The sequence below is a fragment of the Pollicipes pollicipes genome, unplaced genomic scaffold (genome assembly GCF_011947565.3).
Source record: "Pollicipes pollicipes isolate AB1234 unplaced genomic scaffold, Ppol_2.1 Scaffold_2555;HRSCAF=2994_pilon_pilon_pilon, whole genome shotgun sequence".
Taxonomy (NCBI): Eukaryota; Metazoa; Arthropoda; class Thecostraca; order Pollicipedomorpha; family Pollicipedidae; genus Pollicipes; species Pollicipes pollicipes.
Window position 1 is genome coordinate 496,850 of NW_023596136.1, and position 13,264 is coordinate 510,113.

Genomic DNA, 13,264 nt, shown 5'->3' on the forward strand with positions numbered 1-13,264 from the left:
CCAGCCACGCGCTCGGCGCTCTCGCGGCTGGGCGCCGAGCGCTCGGCGCCGGACGAGAGCAGCGAGTCGAGCCGCGCCGCGTCCAGCTGGCGGCGCAGCTCGGCCACGGCCGGCCGCTCGCCCTGCACGACGATCGGCACGAGGCGCTCGTGCGGCGTGGGCTCGACCGAGGCGCGCCAGCGGCGGTGACCGGCCGCCGGCTCGCCGTCTGGCTGGCGGCTCTGGCTGCGCGCCAGCCGCAGGGTAGCGGCGCGCCTCGCTCTCGGGCTCGGCCGAGCAGCGCGCGCCGGCCGGCTCGGCGCGCCGCCGCGGCTCGGAGGTGGGCAGCGGCGGCCGGCGGCCGCAGCCGGTGCCCGTCAGCCGCCAGCCGCTCTGGCTGGAGAGCGGCAGGTGCGCGCCGCGCTCCAGACTGCCGGCGCGGAAGGCGGCGCCGCGCGGCGTGTAGGACGAGTAGCTGGAGAGCGACATCCGCGACGAGACAGGCATGGCGGACCAGCAGCTGGTCAGGCGTGACAACGCGACGTCGCCGAGCTCACAGTTCATCCCGCAGCGCAGAGGTCAGCCTGAGAAGCAACCGACAGCCGTTTAGATGGCGCAGATCACGGTCAGATGCTGGCACTTGTCAGTCAGGTCACGCGGGTCGCACAGGGGTCATTTGGTCACAGCGGACACTGCCGGTTTCAGTAGCAACCACAGTATGAAGGAGACTGGGACAACCAGGCACGGGTGAAGATGATGTGGGAAACTGGTTTGGCAAAACTGGAGCAACGAGCATCTGTTTACCGTACAGTGGTAAAGCCTGCGCCGATACGAACACAGTTGAATGGGCGGCTACTGCGCCTGCCACGTGTGAATATTGCACACCCCGATGCCCCTGAGTCCGCGGGAACGTGCCAATCTTGAAGAGAACTGTCAGTGGGTGGTGGTGAAAGGTCACGTCGTTACGCCGCAGTTCAGCTGCGATGTCGCCGGGTCTGGCCGCGTTACCAGCCGGCTCGCGTGGCGCACGTTCAGTCACGTTCGACTGACCCCACCCCCATTCCCCCCCCCCCCCCTATCGGGAATTGTGCTTGCAGCGGATCGGGGTGGATGCAGGCCATAGTACAAGACGCTTCATTGAACAGCCCCTTTCTTACCCTTTTAAATGGCACCTAACCGTGGCCTATCCAGACGTTAGTGATCCCTGCCTACCTGCTGACTTTCAAGGACGCACCGGTCGTATCTGATCCACAGCATTAGTACCAGCTCGCCTGCGTGGCGGACATCGAACCGACCTCCGGCAAGCTCCAGCGCGATCATGGTTATAACGGGGGGGGGGGGGGGGGGCGGGGAGGCCCCCCGTAATGTCGCTAAAGCAGCTGAGTTCTCACGCCGTAAATGATCTTTAAAGGTTTATTCGTATCATGTCATCGTCTCATTCCAGGAGTAAGTAACGCTTTCCGTCGCCTACCACTCAGGCCAAACCTAGACAGCGTGCAGGACAGGGCCAGAGTTGTGCTGTCCCTGCCGCCACTGAGGTACCTGTAGGGAATGGATCGGTTTTTCTGATCCAATCTTCAGAACAAAGCTACGAAGGATACCCAGCCCCATTACCCCATTATCCCATTACATTACCCCCGAACAAAATGGCAAATTTGTGAGACCATCCCAAACTTATCTGATGAAAATATGTGAGGAGCACGGTTACGCCCACCTAATCCGGAATGCATTTTGAAGTTATGTGGTATATGTTGACATCATTTCCGGTCTGCTGGATGTCTGTGGAGTGCCTGGAACTTCTCATGGGCCCCTCACCGATCTGATGACCGACCTATCTTGATGTTTCTACGGTTGCGTGGGCGTCCAAACCGCCCTTTGGCCGTAACTGGGTCCACTCGACCCTGGGCTCGACCAATCGACCCGCTCGCGCCGCGAGGCATCAGTGCCATCTGAGCGGCGCGGCCGCGGAGCTTCTGCCCCTCACGGGCGATCGGCCGTTTACGGTGCCAGATCGCTCCGGAGTCCTTCGATTAACTCGAAGGCCGACGGTCTGAGAGCTCTCTCGTCGTCGGTCCCGTGGCGCTGTGACCGCGTCGAGGCCACTGGAGCACTGTCGGCTATTCCTTCTACCCACCCCCATTACACGCCGTGGTTAATATGACAGATCACCTGGCTATCCCATGTGACCGGCGGCCGCTGGCCGGGGCCCGGTCCTGCTCCAGTGCCGCCAGGGCAGGTCGCTCCGGCCGCCGGCTCCGGCAGCCGGCCCCCGCCCAGGGTCGCCGCCTCCGGCCGCGGCTATTTCGGCGCGGCGCCGTGGCCCTCCCCGCTCCCATCGGAAAACAAGCGTCGCGCGCCGCGCCCGCCGCCACTAGCCGGCAGCCGGCCGCTGGGGCCTGGGAGGCGTCCTCAGCGCGGCGACAGAACGAGCGCAAGCCGGTCCGGCTCCACCCCCCGGCCCGCACCCAGATCTGACGGCCGGCCACGGAACGGGACGGGACGAGACGGAACAGAACGGAGCGGAAACGACCCATTTGCAACTTCCCACCAGCCTGAACCAGGCGCGCCAGCCGGCGGCGACCGACCCGCCGCAGCCACCGCCCAGCGATCTCTCACATCCGCTCCGGACGTCGGCGACTGTTCAGCCCCGTCGGCGGCGGCGACGGTGACCAGTCACCGGCCGCCGCTCCCCTGCGCCGCCCACGGCGATCGGCGGACGGCGGGCTCCGAGCCCACTTGGCCGGCGGCCAGCGCCTAACGAACGAAGCTGGGGCGGCGACCGCACGGGCGCAGCCAGCCCACCATCTGAGGGCACTTCCCGGAAATGGTGAGAACTGTTTGGGCACATAGAAATACGATTTGTGTTCAGTTACGCGCATCGGGTTTTCACGAACCCGTTGACCTTTTTTCCTGTTTTGGCTTCGCCCTTGGCAACCGCCGCGCGGCCGGCGGTGCCGAGGTGGTCCAAGGTCAGGGGTGTGACTCAGAGCTCCGATCGGGTGACTGAGGCTGCTGCTGTCGACAGAAAGAAAGAGGAATAGGGAGATAGAGAAAGGAAGTGCAAGACGGAGAGAGGAGAGGGCTACCGGAAGGGGAAGAGGGAAACGAAAGGAAAGAGGGATGCTGATGAAGACAATGAGAGAGAAAATGGAAAACCACAGAGTGAAAGATGGAGACGGAGAAAGGAAGGAGCAAGGATGGTAAAAGCTGGCAGAAGAAAGGCTACACGACTGATAGAGAGAAAGACAGCATACCGAAAAATGAGGATTTAACGTCAAAATCGTAAGCAAAAGTTTGGGAAGAGAAGTCGACGATAATTGTGACAGTGAGGTCAATCTAACACGGAAAGAGTGATGGAGAGTACGGAGGCGTGCGAGACCAACAGCTGAATACGAGTGGTGAGTACGAGTGCGCCGCGCGGTCGGTCAGTATGCGGTCAATGTGTTGTGTGCCGGGCTGGGTTTTGCGCGGTCGTTCGGGCCAGCGCACCGATCGATGGCGGAGTGGGCCCCGTCGACCGGTCCCCCGGACCAGGGCACGAGCGGGCCGCGCCGCACGCACTCGGGTGACCCGCCTCCGTCCCGCCGAGCCCACCACACCGGCGTCTACACCGCCGCGAGCCGAACCCCCCCTCCTCCATACACACACCACCGATGCACGAGAGACACCGGCGGACTCGGTCCCCGGACCAGAGCACCGAGCGGCCGCGCCGCACGCACTCGGGTGACCCGCCTCCGTCCCGCCGAGCCGTCACACCGGCGTGTACACCCGCCGCGAGCCGAACCCCCCTCCTCCACACCACACACACCGATGCACGAGAGACACCGGCTGACCGGCGCCCGTCCCGCCGGAACGGGACGGGGCGCCGAGCCTCGACCGAGCGTCCTAATGGGATGACGCGTGGCCAGCCGCGGCGCCGCCTGCCAGGAGGCGGCGTGCTGGCCGGCCGCGGCGGCCCGTCAGGTCGCTAATCGACCGGCGACAGCGTCAGCCGGCTCAGCGCCGCGTCGGTGCCTCGACCTCCGACTAACGCCCGCCACACAGGCACACATGGCGCCTGTGACACGCGACGGCGCGTCCGTCGAAGGGCGGCGGTTGTCGCGGCCGGGCTTGGCTCCACATTCGGCTGGCCGTCCCGCGCCCGGCTGCGGTAGTCGGTTTTCGCGAGCGGTACAGACACGACTGGAGCCGACATACACTTTGTGACTGTTTGTGCGCTGTCACCACGTGAACAGCTGGCGAGGAAGACAATACAACCTGCATGGAACGGCAACATAACCTGTCACGCTTCGGCGTGTGCCGAGCCAGACGTGCGATCATTTACATTGCTACGTTACAAACCACGTTCCTTTGACTGAGCGGGGTACAACACACAAGCAACTCACAAGGGATCAGGTTCATCGCGGACGCGACGATCGTCTTGCTCCTTTCCATGCAAAGCTACAAGGTTGACGTTACTTTTTACATGGCTGGAGGCTCGCATCTAGCGCGAGGGATGTTTCAGGCACGCTGGGAGCCCGACACTGGTCTTATATCTACTGTTACGCCGAGCCATTACGAACGGCGTGAAGCAGCCCGTACCTTTAATCAAATAACACGTAATGGCCACGTATTTAAGTGAAGTGTCGGCTAATGGCAAAAGATTAATAACATTTCGATGCGTTCGTGCCACGTCCTCACACCGAAGATTTCTGTTATTTCATAACTTAGCGGCTACTTCTCATTCGTATGAGCATTTGTTCCCAGGCAGGGCGAGCAATGGAATCGCGTAAACTAAGCTCTCGTTTGAGGGCGGCCAGACGTTTGGTACACTTGGTCAGCCATTGGTGCTCTGTCACCCGTCTGGCTCCTACGATCGCTCACGCAGTATAGCCGTTTTCGGCCGCGATAGCACACCATGAACAGTGGTCTACTCCGCCCCACGCGCATCCATTACCTTTGCGATCAAGACGGCTCAGGTTGCAACGCGCTTTGCCCCTCGCGCTTATCCTTTGTCCCTCGCGCTTATCCTTTATCCCTTGTGCTTATCCTTTGTCCCTCGTGCTTATCCTTTCTGCAATCGACGTCTTGGACAAAATTTCCCTGAACTAGCGTAACTTGCGCAATGGCATGACGTCACAAGGAAGAATGCTTCGAATGGATCGCCCACCAAGATAATGAACGCCGCAGTGGAACGGATAACCTGCCAGGACGCAAGGAAGTTGCCTGGTAGTCGTTGCGTAAAGCCAGCCAATTACATACTTGCAAGGTTTGATGAGGCGACAGCACCGCGCTATGAAGTGCGTGGCGCTACAGCCAGCCAGTGGCCGAGCGGTCTCCAGCCAGACGGCTCATATTCCAGACCGTAAAGGCTCGACATAGACGGGGTCCCAGGCATGTGGGCCAAGAGCAACAAATAAAAGGTCACGGTTCCCAATAACACCGCCCGAGACGAGCTGACCCCGGGCGGCGCAGTCATCGCCGATGCATCTGACCGACGTCCAAAGCGTCGTTATGAGCCCGGGTTGATGATTATCGTCGCATGCAACTGTTGGGCGGTTGCAGTCGCAGTCTGTTACAATGGCCGTCGCTGTGGGACCAGCGCAGCCGTGCTATACAGAGCGGTTGAACCAGCCAGGGAGAATACTGAGTACTGCTCGCCGATGTAAAACACGGTTAAGTGGGGCGGCTGAAGGATGACTGTATCCAGGCGACGAACACAACTCATTGGCCAGAGATGATGGCAGAACACAGCCTATGACAAAAGTCGTCCGTTGACTAGACGCTATTTTTGCCTACACAATGGTTTTCACCATAAACCGCTCGCCAGGCGAGCCGGTTTGGCAATAACCAATTCTCACGATTTCAGGTACGTCTTGATTCCGAGCCTCCCCCCCGCGGGTTTGCCACCAGCTTCACATGAGGCTGCGAGTCGTGGCCCTGATCACGCAAACTGTCCAATAGCTGCTCAACAACACTGAACCCGCACGGTGACAGCTGTCATGGAGCAGCAATCACAGAAGCTGAGCAGATGTCTTTATGGACTGACAACTACTGGGCTGATAACTACCGGGACTCCTCATCCCACACAGCTGCCACGACAGGGGCAGACACCGTCTGCATCTTTGTTGTCCCTACATAAATTCAGACAAACGTTTGGATTCTCGTAGCCGACAACGTTGGATCCTCGTAGCCCTCAGTACCATTCAAAAAGGCACGCTCACTTCATTAGGACCGGCAGCTGCGCTCCGCAATCACCGCCCAAAGGTCCGTTCACCCTCCCGTTCCCTTACCACCCACCACACGCACCCCGGCTCTGGCTCTGGCTCTGGCTCTGGCTCTGGCTCCGGCTCCGGCTCCGGCTCCGGCTCCGGCTCCGGCTCCGGCTCCGGGTCTGGCCCTGCCGTAGTCGCCGCCTACCTGGTGTGTAACGGGACGCGCGTGGCCGCCAGTGGGTGCGGCGCCGCCTCCTCTCTGCACACCGCTCCGCCGTCGGCGCGAGTCCGCGGGGGCGACGGCCGGCGCGGCGTCGGCGGCGCGCGCCGCCGACGCCGACGTCACGCGGGCAGGAATGTGGGCCGTGACGTCACGCGCCGCGGCAGACCGCCGTGGCCGGCGCAGAGCGACACGATCGAGCTCATCGACGGAGACCATCGGCAGGGGACCATCGGGGGGAATCACTCAAGAGCACTATTGGGGAGGACCTTCCACGCGGTCTGCCGGGCCGGGGCCGGTCGCCGGAGACGGCAGACAGGGCGTAGACGGGGTGGAAAATCGATGGCGGTCGGGGAGCGACGAAGGCCGAGCGGGGTCGATGTTAGACGATCGGCAAACGGCGAGCGCAGATGGTGGGCAGCCCGTGTTGGTGGGCACCGCCGGAGGAGCCGCCGCCCGTGGGGGACGGCCAGGCCCAGTCGCCGAGCTGTCAGCCAGCGCAGCAGAGTACCGGCTCTCTCGCGGGGAGCGGCGGCCGTGCTCGGAGTAGTCTACATACACACCGTCCGAATCGACCACATCGATCTGTGGTAAATGCTAAGACGCATGCAAATTGTCCGTTTATCAGGGTTTCAATACCGAGCGTTTGCAAAAGTGAAAGAATTTACAGTAGCGTGGACAAACAAAGTAATACTGTCGCGCTTTGGAGCACACACACACACACACACACATATATATATATATATATATATATATATATATATATATGCGCGGAATCACACAACTAAAGGCAGAGCATACCCAAGCATACGACCTAGCGATTTTGAAACGAACGTCTCACGCCCGTGTTCCTGCAATGAATGGGGAGCTCGTGGCACAGGCGAGCCCGGCGCAGAGCAGGCCTGGCACAGGCATTATCCTTCCAAAGCTTGCCAGCACGGGTTTGCACACCGTTTGTTTTGCGTTATAAATTTAGCCACATGATTCATCTCGTCGACTGCCAGCCGGATCATCCGTTAGCTAAGTGTAGGTTGCTGCGACGTGTAAGACAGCTTGAAGCTGGTCTCCACTCGAGAGGGGGGGCCAGACAGCGGGGATTATGTCCCCCCCCCCCTACTTTCAGTCAAAGCCTGCTGAGCGGTCTTCGTTCTGCTGTGTAACCCCACACAGTTTCTGAGGTCAAATTTGCTCCTCCCCTGTCGAAAACACTCAATTTCTGCGGGCCAATGGCCATTCAGGCATTCACCAGTTGCGAGTCGCCCTCGCCCTTCCCTTAAACGCGATAATAAGGCACTCATGACCGATAATGACCGACAACTTTATGAACAGAGAGCGACCAATGTTCGAACCGGCGCCGCTCTTCCCGTGCTTCGAACATGCTGCTCTAGTATAGCAAATGGTGGCTTTATGCATTTTTAGCACTTGAAACAAATTTCACTCGGCACATCAGCGCAAGTCAGTCTCGCCAACTTGTTTCCAGCGAAGCCTCCTGAACTTTGACCATGACGTCACCTGTCCACCAGCCGAGCGCGCGTTTATGAGCAGTCTACCGAGACGCTCTGGACGTGAAGTCCACGGACCCCGCGGCGTGGGCACATCCCTGTTTACAGATTCATGAAAAACGAGCGTCTGGCAGGCAGCCGGTGGCCCAGTCCGCCGGGCGACGCCGCCAGCGTCAGAAATAGCCGGCGGCGGGGGCCGGGCGGGGTCAAGGCCAAGTCTGCAGGGCACGACCCGGCCCGGGCCGGAGGACAGCCGGGTGGTGGACGGCCGGTGGGGAGGGCCGGAGCGCGCGCCCCGTGTAACCGTTACGTCGCGGTGTTGCGCCAGCGTAAGGCCAGTTCACGAGTTGTCTTCGCGCAGTAGGTCGTGGAGCAACGACCACGTGATGTGGTCATCTGGTCGATCAGGTTTTGTTTTGGACGGGCAGTGGTGCCTGGCCGGGTGCGCGCCCGGCGCCCACCCACGCTGGGTACGTACGGGCATACTAATGCGGGACCGGAATCCCCACCAGCGGCAATGATGTGTCGATGAAGCAAGGACAGCAGTTGTAACAACGACATTGCTGCACCTTACCCGGCGATTCCATTCTCCATTTCCACTAAGGCTCTGGATTCGGGCTTCACTGAATCTGATGCGCACCACGCGACCGCCTGTAAAGCGAGACGAACGCAGGAGTCATGACACCTGGTCGATAGGACATGACCAGAGGTCCCGGTACAGCTGGAAACGGAGTGGTGACCGGCCGGCTGGCGGCCGCCGGTCTGCGGGAGGCCTGCCGCGCCGTGTCGCCGTCACGTCGGCCGGTGTCAGCTGCCAGCCCGGCTCCACCATCCAGATCCGGACTGCGCAGGCTGGCTGCCCGAGCAAGATGAGCCTCCGCGGCGCAGCCCAGGCCTGCCGAGGCGGCCAAATGAGGGGGCGGGTGGTGAGGGGGTGGACGGCCGGGCAGCTTGCGCCAGCAGCGGAGCTGCGCGATGGCGATGCATGCCAATGATCAGCGCCGCAAGTAGTAGCAGCCGCTCTGCGTGTGTCGAACCTGACGCCGACACACGTGCTGTAGCGTTCTGTATCCCCGTATCTGTCAGAATTTAGTTGAGGTATGCATCAGCAGGCCAAACGCTTGCAAACAGGAGTGCATGGCCCAGGGGCGGCTGTGGTACGGTATTATGCGGCCGTAAAACTCTCCGCTGTCCTGTCTGGCGAAAGTGCGGAGGCAAAATCGCCCGTTGAATTGAGACAACTTAAGTGGGGGGCCCAGAGTAAACAAAGCGGCTACGCTTGGCAGTTATTTTTGAACCCAGCTCATCCATGCAAAACTATTCGGAATAACAGTGATATAAAAATGGACTTCACTCGTGGCGGCTACCTGTTAAGGGGCACGGGATACGTGGCATTGGGTGAGGGCCCTCTTTTACAACTACCCAGCTCTAAGAAAATGGTCACTGACTTCTCGAGTTTGCATCGAAAAAACGAAGCGTGAATGCTGATAAAAACCATGTTCGGTATCCCCCCTGCCCCGTCACCATAGCTGGCATGACCATTCAAGGCCCACATGCCGTTGGTCCTAAAGAAACCTTTCCTCATACTCTTCATGCGTATTTTTCTCCAATTCGAGGGCTAGGCGTTGTCCTTATACTCCAGCGCACTCTTGCTCCCTGCATTTTCAATCAGTTTAAGAGTTGAAATGACACGCATCGGAAGGTAGGTAAGTGGCTGGGTTCCACCCTTTCCCGACCAAATTTATTCGCTAAGCCAATATTATTATTCACGAACACATAGCAATATTTGGATACAAATGGCTTAGAAACCGATTACTTATAAGGAAACGCATTAGGTAGTTTCTCACAGCTGACTCGCAAACTCACAAACCGACATTCAAAGCTGGTATCCGTAAAAGCGTAAAGAAAGAGAAAAAAGGAACATAATACGTACCGCGTTTGGTATTACCTACCAACAGAACCTAAGAGTTCAGCAATACGACAAGGCGCAGCATTTCTTAAATCACTAAACAACAATGCCTTTGACACCGAACTCAAATAATAAACAAATTGGGTAGACAATAATAGCGCAAGCAAAAGTGCAACATATCACATGTTCAAAAGAACCGCAGTCATGACGTCATTGGTCTACTTAAATTGGCCGCTATTCCAGTATATCGCAGCGTGAACACAAGTGGTTTGGATTAAGATGGCATATTGACAGTACATCCAGTGACCCTAGCCAGGACTCCGCCCAGGAGGGAGCCAAATCGAGTTCTGGGGTCTTTTCAGCCAAGTGGCTGTCCTCGTTCGTAAAGGAGCGCTTGCATTTGGATTTAGGGAAGTCTTTGAAGCTCGGTCGGGCCACAACTGTGATGCCTTGTGGGTTCGTTTTTTAATGTTTTGACGCTTTGGAAACAAGTCCCAAACTGAAAAAAAATATTGGGCCGTCGGTCCTAGGGGCCTCATCACATCGGGGGGCGGGGGGGGGGGCGTGGCCCTCACGCCCCCACACCTGGCCATGAATACGCTTTGAAATGTCGATTTTTCTCCATACAGCCATTGCTTTCTTGATAAGCTAGCTTAGCCAGTACCTACTTCCTCGCAAACTGAAGGTCGGTTATTATCAAACAGCTCCCAACTTTTTGAGAGCTTAGGCTGGCGCACTTGTGGGATAATTTGAGCATTGCCATGTTTCATGTCTTTTTTTGGTAGTGAAATACGATTGAAAATAAAGTGCGCAGAGGGACCAGATGATAGACATGTGTTATGGTGATTCACTGTTAAAATGCACCAAACGTCGCGAGTCGGATAGTCGTAACAAGACAGACATTTGTTTTGCAGCTGTGACAATAGCAGTGCAGTTTATTGCGATTGTTCTTAGAAGCGACCAAACGTTGTGTCCTGACGGCGCGTTGCCGGTGCCCTGATCCACCCGAATGAACAAGACGACAGGAGTGTCAATTTCTGCGAATTAGTGGGGGGGGGGGGGGGGGGGAGGGCGAACTAAAAGCCCCGACAATCTACCCTCCCCCTTTCTCACCAGGCTTAGCCCATTTGATTTAATTAAACGCAAGATATGTTTTTAATCTCTGTTCAATTTATAGAAGTCTCTAATTCAAGCAGCATAGAAGTCATACATGGTTGGATCCAGGGAGCAAGCACTAGACGCACGCGTCTTTTCTGATCGGCACGTAAACTCGCCCTTTTAGAGGCCTCCTTAGGGCTCCGATGGTGCTCTTCTTTGCCGGCCATGGGAGGTGGCACGCATTTTGGTTGTGAGAGACGGAGACGGACTTAGCCATGAAGGACTTACGCGATTCCCGTGTTCCAGAGATTTCACTTGAATCTCACAAGCCATCGAGTGTCTTTCGTGATGGGAGTGGTACGAGACACCACTGCGCAGAAAGTTCAAGGATAAAAGTCTTTGTGGTACGGTCATCTTTTAACCAATATTTTGTGGTATTCCAGTCAAAAACGCTGGCGGGCCAAGCCAACATTGGGGGCCCAACTCAACATGGAGGGGGGGGGGGGCAGGGCTCCCACAAACGAACACATATCGACATCCGTGCCTGACAACGATCATCGTGGACTTATCGCTTCTATTACTTACGATTGCTTCTTTCAGTTCGTAAAAGCCTTGCGATTTTGCGTCGTTTCCGAGACCAAAGCATTCGCCGCAGCTAACATACCGCAGCATGCACCCCAGCATTCCCCATCGCCTCCCCGTCCACAGGAAAACTCGCAGTGTCAATTGCCGAGTGGGATCGGCTTACCGTTCCCGTCAGCCATTATCCACACTTCAGACCGCACAAATCTGCGAGTAGCATTACGACGCGGCATGGAGATAGCCGATACATAAAGGCGTACGGATTAAAAACTTTCTCGGAGGAGTCATCGTTACTTGGAGAGAATCGGTACATACTACTAATTTATGCTTAGAGGGCAGATTAAAAATCAATGTACCTTTGGTTATTCAATAAGGGGCATGTGCACATACAAATATACAAGGCCATTGGTTCGCATGGTTGAATTATTATGTCCAGAGCAGGTGTCACGGGTTGTTTGGAGCCGGTGGTTACCCAGTGAGGTCATTCTGGTTCCGGTTCAGCCGTCGAAGTAACAACGATGAGGTTCGCTTAAGCAATTTCCTTGCATGATGAGCCCAAAGCGTGACGCTGCACTCTGAATAAATTGATGGTAGTGGGACATACACTTCCTTATGGTACGGGACCTATACTCGGACCGAATGTAGGACCGCCAGTCGCCATGCACCCTTAGTGATTCGTGCCGACCACGTTTCACTGTACCTATGGCGTGATAATGTGTTGAGTGCTAGATTAACTAAGGCGTCTGCTGACAAAGGAGAGCAATATGCTATTTCTGTGCCATCTAGCGACAGAAATCGAGCAAAATATGACTGTAGCGATAGTTATTGGCAGGAATCATAATTAACCAACTGCACGTCGCGATCGCTGGATGTTGTGAACATTGGAAGCTATGGCGTTAGACGAGGCAAACTTGGATGCCATGAACTCCGCCAATGGGCACCGAAGGTGTTCTTATTCATTAGGTGGTCTACGCCCCATTCTAAACCCGTCACAGAGCTGCAAAGTCACATAAGTTTGAAGTTTGAAGTCCTTCATTCGTATAATCATCCTTCACGGCCGATCTTTTGGAATAATGCGTATCATTGATACGTGGAACGCACAGTTAAGTGGATGAAATCCGGGAAGAAATCAGCTTTTGGATTCTGGTTAGTTCAATCAATCGGCTGAGACCCCCAACCGATCTTTAACAGTGATACTCCTGCCCACGGGTTTCATGCACATTTCTTCGACAAGATCTACGGAGAATAAAATAGAATTGTTCCCAGACGGAGCTGCTGTGCGGGCCGGTGGGCTGGCGGCAATGCGTTGGCTGGTCCGGCGCTGCACGGTCTCGGCTGGGCTGGCGTGATTGGACTGCTCCTGCCAGTCGTAACTCATCACCCACGCCATCATGGGGTGAGAGTGGGCTGCCGCTGATTTTCGCGTGGGGTTTGGAACGAGGCGAATGGGGTGCGATGGGTGGAATATCGTGCACGGAATCGGAAGACCGCCGCTCAAATCCCACTCAGTGCGTGAATTTTTCAACGACACCTACAAGTCCGGCCAGAAAAAGCATTTTTCGTCGCAATAGCAAATACATAAGTGATGAAAAATTTAAAAACTTTAACTGAAGGCGTCATGCCCCAGTCCAGATTGTTTGGGATGTGGCTAGCGCAGACCGCGGTGGCCCACCGCCCGCCGCCCAGCTACCGCCCGCGGTGGCTGAAAACGTCATCGGCTAGGGATCACCACCCTGATCACCCACCCGCTCCTCCTGCACAGTCAAACACAGCCCAGGTA